At 37.9% G+C, this 16064-nt stretch overlaps 1 long non-coding RNA gene across 1 annotated transcript in view; it reads left to right on the forward strand.

Annotated features, from left to right (window-relative positions):
- LOC140845501 (uncharacterized) overlaps positions 1 to 14665 on the forward strand; it is a 53516-nt gene extending 38851 nt beyond the window's left edge. Inside the window, exon 3 of the long non-coding RNA XR_012124310.1 lies at positions 14607 to 14665. This is a non-coding gene — a long non-coding RNA (uncharacterized lncRNA). The remainder of the gene's footprint in view (positions 1 to 14606) is intronic.
- Positions 14666 to 16064: the final 1399 nt, after the last annotated feature.

A 16064-nucleotide genomic window follows, 5' to 3' on the forward strand; every position in this document is an offset into this window, starting at 1 on the left:
GGAGGAGTGCACCTGGCATGCCTGCCACTCCCCGCAGGGCTCCACGCTGCTCTGACAGAGACCCCACCCACAGCAGCTTAGGGTATTAACCTGGTGGCTGCTCCAGGAGTGCGGGTAACCGACACAGGCAGCAGAGAAGGGCAAGGCATCTAGCAAGCAGGAAAGGACTTTCTTTTCCCAGCTGACACACCCGCAACCTGCCTACAGCCACCGCTATCACCATGAAATGGCAAAAAAATTTAGTCTAGTACAAAATAGTTCAGACAACCCCTGAGAGAGGATCTTCACAGACAGACCTAACCAGTCTCCCTGAAAAAGAATTCAAAATAAAAATCATAAACATGCTGACAGAGCTGCAGAGAAATATACAAGAGCTAAGAGATGACATCCGGAGGGAGATTACAGAAATGAAACAATCTCTGGAAGGATTTATAAGCAGAATGGATAAGATGTAAGAGGCCATTTATGGAATAGAAACCAGAGAACAGGTACACACAGAAGCTGACGCAGAGAGAGATAAAAGGATCTCCAGGAATGAAACAATATTAAGAGAACTGTGTGAACAATCCAAAAGGAACAATATCTGCATTACAGGAGTACCAGAAGAAGAAGAGAGAGAAAAAGGGATAGAAAGTGTCTTTGAAGAAATAATTGCTGAGAACTTCCCAAAACTGGGGGAGGAAATAGTTGCTCAGACTATGGAAGCACACAGAATTCCCAACAGAAGGGACCCAAAGAGGACAACACCAAGACACATAATAATTAAAATGGCAAAGATCAAAGACAAGGACAGAGTATTAAAGGCAGCCAGAGAGGGAAAAAAGGTCACCAACAAAGGAAAATCCATCAGCTATCATCAGAGTTCTCAACAGAAACCTTACAGGCCAGAAGAGAATGGCATGATATAATTAATGCAATGAAACAGAAGGGCCTTGAACCAAGGATACTGTATCCAGCATGATTATCATTTAAATAAGAAGGAGGGATTAAACAATTCCCAGACAAGCAAAAGTTGAGAGAATTTGCCTCCCACAAACCACCTCTACAGGGTATCTTAGAGGGACTGCTCTAGATGGGAGCACTCCTAAAAATAGCACAGAACAAAACACCCAACATATGAAGAATGGAGGAGGAGGAATAAGAAGGGAGAGAAATAAAGAATCATCAGACTGTGTTTATAATAGCTCAATAAGCGAGTTAAGTTAGACAGTAAGGTAGTAAAGAAGCTAACCTTGAACCTTTGGTAACCATGAATCTAAAGCCTGCAATGGCAATAACTACATATGTTTCAATAATCACCCTAAATGTAAATGGACTGAATGCACCAATCAAAAGACACAGAGTAATAGAATGGATAAAAAAGCAAGACCCATCTATATGCTGCTTACAAGAGACTCACCTCAAACCCAAAGACATGCACAGACTAAAAGTCAAGGGATGGAAAAAGATATTTCATGCAAACAACAGGGAGAAAAAAGCAGGTGTTGCAATACTAGTATCAGACAAAATAGACCTCAAAATAAAGAAAGTAACAAGAGATAAAGAAGGACATTACATAATGATAAAGGGATCAGTCCAACAAGAGGATATAACCATTATAAACATATATGCACCCAATACAGGAGAACCAATATATGTGAAACAAATACTAACAGACTTAAAGGAGGAAATAGAATGCAATGCATTCATTTTGGGAGACTTTAACACAGCACTCACTCCAAAGGACAGATCCACCAGACAGAAAATAAGTAAGGACACAGAGGCACTGAACAAGACACTAGAACAGATGGACCTAATAGACATCTATAGAACTCTACATCCAAAAGCAACAGGATACACATTCTTCTCAAGTGAACATGGAACATTCTCCAGAATAGACCACATACTAGGCCACAAAGAGCCTCAATAAATTCCAAAAGATTGAAATCTTACCAACCAACTTTTCAGACCACAAAGGTATAAAACTAGAAATAAATTGTACAAAGAAAGCAAAAAGGCTCACAAACACATGGAGGCTTAACAACATGCTCCTAAATAATCAAAGGATCAATGACCAAATTAAAATGGAGATCCAGCAATATATGGAAACAAATGACAACAACACAAAGCACCAACTTCTTAGGGACGCACCAAAGCAGTCTTAAGAGGAAACAATATAGAAATCCACGTATATTTAAAAAAGGAAGACCAATCCCAAATGAATAGTCTAATGTCATAATTATCAAAATTGGAAAAAGAAGAACAAATGAGACCTAAGGTCAGCAGACAGAGGGACATAATAAAGCTTAGAGAAGAAATAAATAAAATTGAGAAGAATAAAACAATAGAAAAAAATCAATGAAACCAAGAGCTGGTTCTTCAAGAAAATGAACAAAATAGATAAGTGTCTAGCCAGACTTATTAAGAGAAAAAGAGAGTCAACACACATCAACAGAATCAGAAATGAGAAAGGAAAAATCACGACGGACCCCACAGAAATAGAAAGAAATATTAGAGAATACTATGAAAACCTATATGCTGACAAGCTGGAAAACCTAGGAGAAATGGACAACTTCCTAGAAAAATACAACCTTCAAAGAATGACCCAGAAAAAAACAGAAAATTCAAACAGACCAATTATCAGTAACGAAATTGAAGTGGTAATCAAAAAACTACCCAAGAAAAAAACCCCCGGGCCAGATGGATTTACCCCAGAATTTTATCAGACATACAGAGAAGACATAATACCCATTCTCCTTAAAGTTTTCCAAAAAATAGAAGAGGAGGGAATACTCCCAAACTCATTCTATGAAGCCAACATCACCCTAATACTAAAACCAGGCAAAGACCCCACCAAAAAAGAAAACTACAGACCAATATCCCTGATGAACGTAGATGCAAAAATACTCAACAAAATATTAGCAAACCGAATTCAAACATACATCAAAAGGATCATACACCATGACCAAGTGGGATTCATCCCAGGGATTCAAGGATGGTACAACATTTGAAAATCCATCATCATCATCCACCACATCAACAAAAAGAAGGACAAAAACCACATGATCATCTCCATAGATGCTGAAAAAGCATTTGACAAAATTCAACATCCATTCATGATAAAAACTCTCAACAAAATGGGCATAGAGGGCAAGTATCTCAACATAATAAAGGCCATATATGATAAACCCACAGCTAATATCATACTGAACAGCGAGAGGCTGAAAGCTTTTCCTCTGAGATCAGGAACAAGACAGGGATGCCCACTCTCCCCACTGTTGTTCAACATAGTACTGGAGGTCCTAGCCATGGCAATTAGACAAAACAAAGAAATACAAGGAATCCAGATTGGTAAAGAAGTCAAACTGTCACTATTTGCAGATGACATGATATTGTACATAAAAAACACTAAAGACTCCACTCCAAAACTACTAGAACTAATATCAGAATTCAGCAAAGTTGCAGGATACAAAAAACACACAGAAATCTGTGGCTTTCCTTTACACTAACAATGAACTAATAGAAAGAGAAATCAGGAAAACAGTTCCATTCACAATAGCATCAAAAAGAATAAAATACCTAGGAATAAACTTAACTAAGGAAGTGAAAGACCTATACCCTGAAAACTACAAGACACTCTTAAGAGAAATTAAGGAGGACACCAACAAATGGAAACTCATCCCATGCTCCTGGCTAGGAAGAATTAATATCGTCAAAATGGCCATCCTGCCCAAAGCAATATACAGATTCAATGCAATCCCTATCAAATTACCAACAACATTCTTCAATGAACTGGAACAAATAGTTCAAAAATTCATATGGAAGCACCAAAGACCATGAATAGCCAAAGCAATCCTGAGAAGGAAGAATAAAGTCGGGGAGATCTCACTCCGCAACTTCAAGCTCTACTACAAAGCCACAGTAATTAGTACAATTTGGTACTGGCACAAGAACAGAGCCACAGACCAGTGGAACAGAATAGAGACTACAAACATTAACCCAGGGAAATGACAGTCTCTTCAACAGATGGTGCTGGCAAAACTGGACAGCTACATGTAAGAGAATGAAACTGGATCACTGTCTAACCCCATACACAAAAGTAAATTCGAAATGGATCAAAGACCTGAATGTAAGTCATGAAACCATAAAACTCTTAGAAAAAAATATAGGCAAAAATCTCTTGGATATAAACATGAGCGACTTCTTCATGAACATATCTCCCTGGGCAAGGGAAACAAAAGCAAAAATAAACAAGTGGGACTATATCAAGCTGAAAAGCTTCTGTACAGCAAAGGACCCCATCAATAGAACAAAAAGGTACCCTACAGTATGGGAGAATATATTTATAAATGACAGATCTGATAAAGGGTTGACATCCAAAATATATATAAAGAGCTCACACACCTCAACAAACAAAAAGCAAATAATCCAATTAAAAAAGGGCAGAAGAGCTGAATAGACAGTTCTCCAAAGAAGAAATTCAGATGGCTAACAGACACATGAAAAGGTGTTCCACATTGCTTGTCATCAGAGAAATGCAAATTAAAACCACAATGAGATATCACCTCACACCAGTAAGGATCACCATCATCGAAAAGACAAACAACAACAAGTGTTGGCGAGGCTGTGGAGAAAGGGGAACCCTCCTACACTGCTGGTGGGAATGTAAATTAGTTCAACCATTGTGGAAAGCAGTATGGAGGTTCATCAAAATGCTCAAAATAGAAATACCATTTGACCCAGGAATTCCACTTCTAGGAATTTACCCTAAGAATGCACCCCTATGTTTATCACTGCACTATTTACAACAGCCAAGATAGGGAAGCCACCTAAATGTCCATCAGTAGATGAATGGATAAAGAAGATGTGGTACATATACACAATGGAATATTATTCAGCCATAAGAAAAAAACAGATCCTACCATTTGCAACAACATGGATGGAGCTAGAGGGTATTATGCTCAGTGAAATAAGCCAGGCGGAGAAAGACAAGTACCAAATGGTTTTACTCATATGTGGAGTATAAGAACAAAGGAAAACTGAAGGATCAAAACAGCAGCAGAATCACAGAACCCAGGAATGGACTAATAGTCACCAAAGGGAAAGAGACTAGGGGAGGATGGGTGGGAAGGGAGGGATAAGGGCAGGGAAAAAGAAAGGGAGCATTATGATTAGCATGTATAGTGTGGGGGGGCACAGGGAGGGCTGTGCAACCCAGAGAAGACAAGTAGTGATTTTACAGCATCTTATTATGCTGAAGGACAGTGACTGTGAAGGGGCATGTGGGGGAGACTTGGTGAAGAGGGAAGCCTAGTAGACATAATGTTCTTCATGTAATTGTAGCTTAATGATACAAAAAAAATTTCATTTAAAATTATATTTTAAGTGTGTTTTATTGCTTATAGTAATATCTCACAGCATATCATGTTTTATTTCTATTTTGCCTCATTTTTAATCTTTATTTTCCAACATGAATCCTCAGTCTATACTGGAGATCTCTGCTTTTCATTTTGGTTACTATGTACATTAGCTATTGGTTAGAGTCACTGCACAGCCTTTGTGCAAGGAATGGCTGCCCAGGCCCAAAGGACCATTGATACTTTATGAAGCAAGGCATACTACTACTGGCTTGGAACTCTTTCTCAGAACCTGGGGACGTAAGGCCTAATGTATGTTGCCGTGTTCCCAGTCCTCACTTACACCCATGATATTTTACAAAGAGATGTCATTAGCAGACAATAATGGCTGTTTAAACTGGTAACAGTGTCCTTTCTCCTCCATTTTCCTATGAGCCCTAAAGCACTATCAATTTCACTAGCTTTGGTTCATTGATTTGCATGTGAAATGGATCGTGCTGTCTCAAGCTCATCTTTGAAAGTTCTTTATTCTGCAAGGAGTACTTCACTTGCTTGTGAAACTATTCTCTGGACTCCTATGATATCCCTGCCACTTATTAGCAGATCTGTGGCAAATGACACTTGCTATTTTGCTAGTAAGCTCTGCTTCCTTTCTTTCAAGCTCCTTTTGTAATCCTTTCATTTCTTCTCTGAAATCATTGTCAAATGCACTGAAGCATACTTTAAAATCTTTCTGATTAATGACCTCAAAGGAGAACACCACGGCCTCCCTTTCTCATCTATGGAATAATAAAGTACTTAAGCTTCTATAAAAAATGTCATACACTAAAAACTAGGCTTATGCCTAAGTGGATATTATTAGGTTTCTGGAAGAAATTCATAAATATAATGTCAAGGTAGGGTGAGGCTCGGGTAGTGGTGGAGATGGGGGGTGTGGTGGGCAAGGGCCTACCCAGCATTCCAGAGGGAACAGTGATTATACCTCTCACACCAGCTATATGAATTATAAAATGTAAGTCATAGTTCTATTTATCTTTAAAAATGTAAAAGTATTCAATTTTTCATGTAGACAAAAATGAAAACAAAGAATAGCTAGGGACATGCTATGGACTGAATATTTGTGTCCACCCAAAATTCACATGTGAAAACTCTTATCTCCCAATGTCATGGCATGAGGAGGTGGGGCCTTTGGAACGTAACTAAGATTAGATGGGGTCTTGATGGTGGAGACCTCATGAGAGGAAGTAGTACCCTTCTAAGAGCCATGAGAGAGCCTGGTTCCCCTCTCAGCTCTCCACCATGTGAGGATATGAGGATAAGTTAGCCATCCATGAACCGGGAAGTAAATGTGTTCTCACCAGACACTGATACAACCTGATCTCAGACTTTCCAAACTTCAGAACTGTGAAAAACAAATTTTCGTTGTTTACAAGCGATCTAGTCTACGGTATTTTTTGTTATAAAAGATAAAAGCCTGAATGACAGGACACAACTGAGCATCTCATTTAAAATGATGGTGAGTCCTGGCACTGAGCTGCAGTCGATGCTTTGCCTGGCTCCTCATGTGGACCCATTTGTTCTTGTCAGCAATTGAACAGTTTTGTAAGGTGTGGTACATACATTCTGTTGTTCTTTAGCAGAAGACCAAATTTCAGTTGTGGTAGATATGTATGCCTCTGTGAGTGTTTGTTTCGGAACTGGCTATTTTAAAACATTGTCAAAATAAAAGTATGTTACTATCATTTATAAAATGTGCTAATATTCCATATAACTGAGGAATGATGTCAATGATGGTAATATGCAATGGAGATCTTTATCATTACCAATAATCAGAATTCATCTATTGGCCAGAGAATGACTCAGCTTCCACTTGGGATCCTGCATATACTGAGAAGTTCATGAAATTACATGTTGGGAAGTATCAACACAAAATTTATCTGAAGACTAGAAAATATCCCAGGTGAATTGCAAAGCAAGTTTTAAGGGAATTGTTTCAATGTTTGGAATATGGTATTACAAAGAATGCAATATTCTATTATACTTATTGGTTGCCCCCATTTAAAAACATCAGTTATGAAAATTTCTGATGGAAAATAGCTTTGAAAATTTTTAGGAGGCATTGAAAGTTTTCAGAAAGCATGAAAAAGTTGAAATACATTTGAAAACATTGCAACTTGAGAGTGAGTACTGATTTTTGTGGTAAAATCACTGATAACAGATTACCTTCATTCATTGAAGACAAGTTGAAAAGAGTATAATATACCTGACATTCTTAGGTGAAAATATTTTATTTTTTCTGAAAAATACTTTTACCTTTAGGAGTTTATTTCATCTGTATGTAAAAGCAATTTTTTAGCATTCACAAGTTGATTTCAATAACCACAAATTCACAATCATTGGAATGATAAAGACAGGATAGCTTCAGGATGTGATAAAAAGATCATTTTCCTCAACTTATTCAGTATTATTTTATAAGAAGACTGATAATGCAAAGGAAAAACAACTCTTGACTTATGCAAGATGATCACAGAAAACATCAAAATTTATACTTAAAGAGAGTTTCATTGATGATAAAGAGATGGCCAAGACTAGATCTCCATGGTTATAAAGTTATTTGCAGTAAATCAGAATCGATAGGAATAAAATGCAAGATTATGCCTATGACACTGCCGCTAATACGAATGGAAAGTTAACAAAGTTCCAGGGCAGTGTAAGTAAGAAAAGCCAAGACTGTTTCTCCATGTGCCCATGCCATGCTCAGCCTCTTGATTAGTCATGTCATATGAGGTCTGCACTGAAATGAAAGAACATCACAGTTCTCTCAGTACCATCTAGTCTTTGTTTTCTACTATTCACGTATCTGTGAAAATACTGGCAATATAAACCATTTTTAAATGGAGAACACTGCGAACTACATTATTCTTTTTAAACCTATAGGAATGGACCTCGCAGTTCATCATCAGCAATAAGGAACTTCCAGAGCTTTTTGGAATACTCAAAAAAGATTTTAAAATTGGCTCTTTAATTACACAGGTTATTAGCAAATGGGAGTAGTTTGCTGGTGTAAATCTCCAAAGTTGACTTTCTGCTTGCTTAAACTGTCTTTATCACATGCTCAGTTAAGTATGTGTTTGGGAATAATATACAATTGTCACTATTGTCATTTTACAACTTCTAAAGTAGTTTACCTTTGATGAGAATTAAATAAAATACACTCTATCATTTTGAATACAATTTCCACTTTTGCTTTTGTTAGGTCTAGCTTAAATTGGAAATGCTGAAGCAAAGAAAGTAGAGTATGAACAAAATTTTATGCCTTCTGGTCTACCTCCATTGCTGAATGCAATCAGATACCAAGTCTTGGTGCTTTGGCTGAGGCAGGATTCTGCCAGTGCAAACCTAAGACAAATGAAGCTGACCCCTGACACTTCTACATCCTAAAATATATTTCAGGCAGTGTGGATTCCTGAGAAGAATCCTGTTTTGGAAACACTAGAATCTTATCAAATGGATTCATCTGAAATCAACAGCCTTATTTTGAAGCATCCTGTAAGACTGTTCATCCCATTGCCAAGCCCAAGACGTAATTGGAGAGACCACATCAGAGCCCCACGCCCTGAAATTTGACTGTTTGGGGGCCGAAAGCTGAAGCGGGATATTTCAGTTGATGTCACCCCCTCCAAAACGTGTTATATTCTTATACTTTGAAACAGATCTTTGACTAACTGAAAGTGATTACATTCTCTGTGGCATGGAAAAGGACAAAACTATAAATATTTCTCTGACCTTTTGGGTGTGTTCATTGTTTCCATACTGACCAATGCCATCAGGGAAAAAAACATATTTTCTGAGTCCATTTTTGAAAATATAGATACTACTAACATCTTTAAAATTGTGCAAAGTCTTTGCCTAGCAAACTCTCATGGAAAGAGAGCTCCCATCTCAGGTTCTAGGAGGCACCCCTGGGTGCCCAGCTACCAACGTAGCCACACCGCCCTTAGAAGAAAGCAGCTCTGTATGTAGGCCAGTAGGCTCTGGTGTCAAGGACCCTGCAAAGAGCCTTGTCTAAGCAGTAAATATCTTCATCATCCTCCAAGCTGGGGTCTTGAATCATCATCTTTACAAGAGATTTTGTCAAATAATAGTAGCAGAATATTATCAGCCACACAGAATAAGAGGTCGTGAAGTGCTTATTAAACTTGAAGCAGAAGTTTGTGTGAGTGTGTAAGAGAAAAAGAAAAGGAAAGCCAGTCCTACTGGGAGGGGTTTGCTCACAGCTTGAGTTATTAGGCAGATAGTTTGGGCCATACTGAATGAGATAAATCTTTCAGTTCAAGGTCCTGGCGTCAACAACATGGTTCTGCTGAAAACAAAACAAAACTAAACAAAGCCACAAGCTTTTCTGGCCAAGCCCATAAACTTGGGAGAGTAACTTGGAGGAATGAAGCTTCAAATTTTCCATCACTGAAGCAAATCCTTCCACAGGCTGGCAATGAGAGTGACCAAGTTTTCTTGATTTCTCTGCAGTCAGAAAACTCTGCGACCTGGAAGCCCTCAGAATACTCGTGTGTGTTACTTCTGTTCAAACAGTCTTCAAGTGGAAAGTGAATCGGTAATCCTTTCCTTGTTGACGCAGACCACAGCAGTGAGCAGACAGTGCCAAAGATGATTTCATTGACTTGCGAACAAAGGAAATGAAGTAACTTGAATTCAACTTGAAGAGTCATAGAGAATCCTGGTGTTCTTGATCCAAAGCCATCCTTAACTGGCCACTGATTCCATTTGCCACCACAGACTTTAGTGAGTCAGGGGTTCAACCCTCATTTCCATGAAAACAAAAGTTACAGCCAGTTGTATGATAATGATGTTTGACTTCTGTTTTCAAAAACTACACAACTTCTTATTAAACCAAAGAAGAATCCCTGAAGGCAGTGCTGTGGCAGACAGAATCCTAGAATGGTCAGCAAGTGATCCACATGGTACATACGGTTTGTATCATCTCCCCCTCGGGCAAGCAGATCCTGTGAATAAGACAGGCTATCACTCCTCTGGTTGGGTTTCTAATCAGTTGTCTTTGAGCTATTCCAAATGGCAGTGATTCAGTCAGGCTGGACCTAATCAGGTGAGTCCTTAAAAAGGACTGAGCCCTTTAATAAATCAGAGACACACACTCCTTCTCGCCTGGAGCAAGCAAACATCCATGCTGGAAACTGCCTGTGGAGGCCACGTTGCAAGGAACTTACGGCAGCACCCAGGGACTGAGAGTGCTCCCCGGCTGCCCAGCTGGCAAGAAAATGGGGATCTCAACCCTATAATTGAAATTCTGCCAACAATCTGAGTGGGTCTTGAAGGGTATCCTAAACCTTAGATGACACCTGCAGTTTTAGCTGCACACAGCTTTACTGTGCCTGGACTTCTGACCAATAGAAACCTTAAAATAATACATGGGTGTCCCCACCCCCACTAGAAAAGAACAAAATAGGCAAAAGAAACTAAAGGAGCAGCATCTTTTTCATTAAATTACTTGAAGAATTAACTAATTTTTTTGTACTATGTACACAACTTTTACTTATTGCTGGTTTTTTTTTTCAAGAAATGGCCATTCGTTTTTGCTTGAAAAACCGAATTAGGAAAGCATAACTTTTTTATGATTCTCGAAAAGAAGGAAAAACACTTCTAAGGCAATACAATCAATATTATGCAAAATTTTATGTATGTGTTTCTGTGCATTTTTCTGGGAGTGAAGACCACAGCTCTCGCTAGATTCTCAAAGTGGCTGGTGAGGCAAAAAATGTTTCAGACCATAGACATAACTGGAAATTACACCCCGATTCTCAAAATCTAAGTCAGAATCAAGATTGGTTTTTTTGAACTCTTTAATCAGGAAACACATATGCACCATTTATTTTCCCCAAATCCAAACCTCATTCCATTTCCCCTCCTAGCAACTAGATTTTAATTTGCTTAGTTTGGTTTTTATCAGTGGTTGGGGAACATAGGCCAATTTTGTTGAGATGATTTTAGGTTTCTTTCATCATTTTTGTTTAAAGAGGTGAGTAGCATTAAGGATAATTTTTAAATGACAGCAAAAGACCCATGTCCAGCTCCATTCACTTTCTGATGTATTTTTAATGAGGAGTGATGGATAGAAAGAGAGACTTCCAAAAAAGTATTTGTAAGGTTTATTTATTACATGGACAGTTGACCAACAGTTTCCACTTAGATATTACTAAAGAAAGTTAAATAAAATATTACTCCTTTGAGTCATCTGCCCCTCTTTGAAAAATCTTTGTTATACAAAGCAGTCTTTCATATATGAAGGCACCACTACTCAAATACCATCAACAGTACCTGTGCTTTGAAGTAATATTTTACTAGTAGGAGAGGGCATTTAGTGCTGATGTGCCAAGAGCTATCAGTCCATGATCCACACAGAAAGGATTTGTCCCTGGCCTAGAACAGGAAAACCAACTGGCGCGTGTGAAGGTTTCTTCCATGACCATAGCGTCATGAGCACAGCCCTGCCTACCTGAGAGAACAAATCAGAAACTACTATGTGTGACAATGATCAGATTATTTCTTAGTTCTCCAATTTCCTTAGTTGTCCGTCTCCAGCGGCCCATCCAGGACACCCCATTTTACAACATTGCTTTTCACAAATGCATCACTTTCAACAATGTACATTTTTTTCAAAGTCTTCATTTTTTTAGACTGGTTTATGGTTCAAACAAAATTGAGAGGAAGGTACAGAGAGTTCCATGTGCCCTCTTCCCATGCACATACTTAGTCTCCCCCCATTATCAGCATCACTCACCAAAGTGGTGCATTTGTTATCAAAGATGAACCTACACTGGCACATCATAATTACCCAAAGTCCATAGTTTATCTTAGGGTTCTCTCTTGGTGTTATACAGTATGGGTTTGGACAAATGTATAATAGCATATATCCATCATTATAATATCATACAGAGTATTTTCATTGCCCTAAAAATCCTCTGTGCTCTGCCGATTCAGCCGTTCCTTCACCACACCCTTGCAACCACTGATCTTTATATTGTCTCCATAGTTTTGCCTTTTCCAGAATGTCATGTAGTTGGGATCATGCAGTATGTAGCTTTTCAGATTGGCTTCTTTCACTGAGCAATATTCATTTTATTTCTTCCACGTCTTGTCATAGATTGTGAATAACCTGTCTCTTTTTATGTGAATAATATTCTTTTTTAGCTGAATAATATTCCATTATCTGGATGTGCCAGAGTTTATTTACACATTTACCTACTGAAGGACAGCGTGGTTGTTTCCAAGTTTTGGCAAATATGAATAAAACGGCTATAAACATCCATGTGTATGTAGGTTTTGTGTGTATATAAGTTTTCAACTCCTCTGAGTAAATGCCAAGGATTACAATTGCTGGGTTGTATGGTAGGAGTATGTTTAGAGACTTGTAAAAGGCCACCAAACTGTTTTCCAAAGTGACTGTACCATTTGCATTGTCACCAGCAATGAATCTGAGTTCTTGTCACTTCACATCCTCACCAGTGTTGGGTGTTGTCAGTGTTCTATATTTTGGCTATTCAACTAGGTGTTTAGTGGTATCCTATTGTTTTAATTTGTATTTCCCTGATTACATATGATGTGGAACATCCTTCCATATACTTATTGGCTATCTATATATCTTATTTGGTGAGGTGTCTGTTAAGGTCTTTGGTCCATTTTTAACTGAGTTGTTTTACTGTTGAATGTTAAGAGTTATTTGTATACTTTGAAGAACAGTCCTTTATCAGATATATCTTTTGCAAATATTTTCTCCAAGTCTGTGGCTTGCCATTTAATTCTCTTCACAATGTCTTTTGCAGAGCAAATATTTTTATTTTAATCAAGACCCGGTTATCATTTGTTTCTTTCATGGATATTGACTTTAGTGTTCTACCTAAAAAGTCACCACCATATACAAAGTCATCTAGGCTTTTTCATATGTTATCTTCTAGAAATTTTGTAGTTTTGCATTTTACATTTAGGCCTATGATCCATTTTGAGTTTATTTTTGTGAAGGATGTAAGGTCTATATCTAGATTCATTTTTTGCATGTGGAGTCCAATTCCTCTAGCATCATTTGTTGAAGAAATTATCTTTGCTCCATTGTATTGCCTTTACTCCTTTGTCAAAGATAAATTGACTATATTTATGGGGGTCTATTTCTAGGTTCTCTACTATGTTCTATTGATCTATTTTTCTGTGCTTTCACAAACAGTACACTGCCTTGATTATTGTAGCTTTAGAGTAAGTCTAGAAGTTGGGTAGCCCTTCAGCTTGGCTCTTCTTCAGTATTGTGCTGGCTATTCTGGGAATTTTGCCTCTCCATATAAACTTTTCAGTCAGTTTGTCAATATCCATAGAATAACTTGCTGGGATTTATATTGGGATTGCATTACTCTGTAGATTCAAGTTGGGAAGAATGACATCTTGACAAGATTGAGTTTTCTTATCCATGAACATAGGATTTCTCTCCATTTATTTAGTTTTCTTTGATTTCATTCATCAGTTTTGTAGTTTTCCTTATGTAGGTTTTGCACATACTTTGTTAGATTTACACAAAACCATTTATTTCAGGGGGTAGTAATCTAAATGGTGTTGTTTTTTATTATAGGAAGTCAATTAACTTTTGTATATTAACCTTGTGTCCTACAGCCCTCCCACTAATCCCTTCTTAGTTCCAGGAGGTTTTTTTTTGTCAATTCTTTTCAGATTTTCTATGTAGATGATAATGTCTGCAAACAAAGATAGTTTTATGTCTTCTTTCCCAATCTGTATATCTTCTGTTCCTTTTTCTGGCCTTATTGCATTAGCAAGGATATTTCAGTACAGTATTGAAAAGTCTTCCTATTAAATGTCTGTGGAAACCAGATTTATTGGAGTACCTTTCTATCTTTTGTAGATTTCTGCCTCCTCTCTTGCTTGCAAGTTGACAATCATCACTTCCTATTGCCATTCATGTGCCAGTCTGCACAGCCCTCTTTCTGCTTCTATAGTTCCGATATGCTTGGAAGTTAGAAGCCAGATAACATGTTTATTAGAACTGTGTGTAGTGCAAGACTACATGGGCTATGAGTCAGAACCCAGTGGATTATCTCAAATTCCTTAGGGAAAAAAATATGTGAATCCTTATAACATCTTTTTTTTCTTTTTCTTTTTCTTTTTGCTATCATTAATCTATAATTACATGAAGTATATAACATCTATTTTATTTTCTCATTGACATGTGTTTCTCAGCTGTGTCCCTGAGAGGCTGCAGATTGCTGAGCTCCAGAGAAGGGAGAGGTTGTAAACAGGTAAAAACTTTATTTTAAAGTAGAGCAGTGTGAGCAGATAATTTTTGATTTTGGTAAATTTCAGACAGAGTTACTTAGTTCTGCATCTGCATCCCTTGGTGCCATAGCAAGTGGGTACCCTAAAATATAAACTTTTAATCTTGGCTTTGCAGATGAGTTTTCACATCATATGCTTACAATCAACCAATCTTTAGAATGACTAGCCCCAAATTTATGGATATATCTTTCCATATTTTGGGGGGAAATTAACAGAAAAGTTGATTGGCCTCTCAAACCTCTACTAGTTTCAGAGAGACTGGAGTGTCCTACACTTTTGATCTGGCTCTCTGGCAAACTAGACGTGACTTGTTTTTAACGTTTATATTTTCCCTGCCAAGGGCATTCTACTTGCTTGGACTTGTGATCTCTTTGCCATAATATTTATTCTGTATTATTCTACAGACTCCATGGCAGAATTAATCATTCTTGGAACTTGAACATTAAGCCTGCTGGTGAGTCAGATCACACGCATTTCGAGCTGCTAGAGAAGAGAAGGATTGTTTCCTTATAGACCCTACTCTTAAAGACAAATGAGGTCATCAAATGGGAAAATCCTCAACTACTCAGGAATGACAGCATATGAAGGTAAATCAGGACCTGGGGTGGTCATAGTAAGCATCACAAATTTTTATCATTGTTGGTGTCATAGATTTTTATCATTGCTAGTTCCAGTGACAGGAATTGTTATTTGCTTTGAATATTCATTCTCCCTTTCTTTCTTGGTAATAGAACAAATGGTTATGTGGCACTTGGCTACTCAGCCTAAGTGCTACCTTACCCAACCTTCCTTGCAACTAACTGTAGCTCTGTGACATAGATCAAGCCAGTGGGAAGGGGTAGTCATGATTTCGAGGAAGTCTCACAATAGGGAAAGGGTATGTCCTACTTCTCCCTGAACCACACTGTGAAAGCCATATGTTGAGAATGGAAAACCAAGAAGATGAAGGAACCATGGGTTCCTGTTCAGTGCAGAGCCACCTACTAGTTCTGGACTGCCCTTCCAGACCTTTATGTAAGAGAGAAATAAATTATTATCTTGCTTATTTATTTATACAAATCACTGATTTTTCTGTCACTTGCAGCTTAGTCTGATACTGATAAAGTCCCCATCTTTAGAATGAATATTCTGGATCAGGCAGAAAGCAATCTTTTCTCTCTTTCTAATGAAGAGTCTGAATACACATGAGTTCGGAATGGAGAGGGAAGACCCAAGGTCTTTCAATGTATTGGTGACCTATTACTGGCTAAGATCTATTTAAAGCTCTGCCTTTGAAGATGAAATTTCTTCTTTTATCACTTACCAATGAATCACTAATAACCAAAAATCAGTTCCACCTGGAGTGTCCTGGCAAACATGGGA

The sequence above is a fragment of the Manis javanica genome, chromosome 2 (genome assembly GCF_040802235.1).
Source record: "Manis javanica isolate MJ-LG chromosome 2, MJ_LKY, whole genome shotgun sequence".
Classification (NCBI taxonomy): Eukaryota; Metazoa; Chordata; class Mammalia; order Pholidota; family Manidae; genus Manis; species Manis javanica.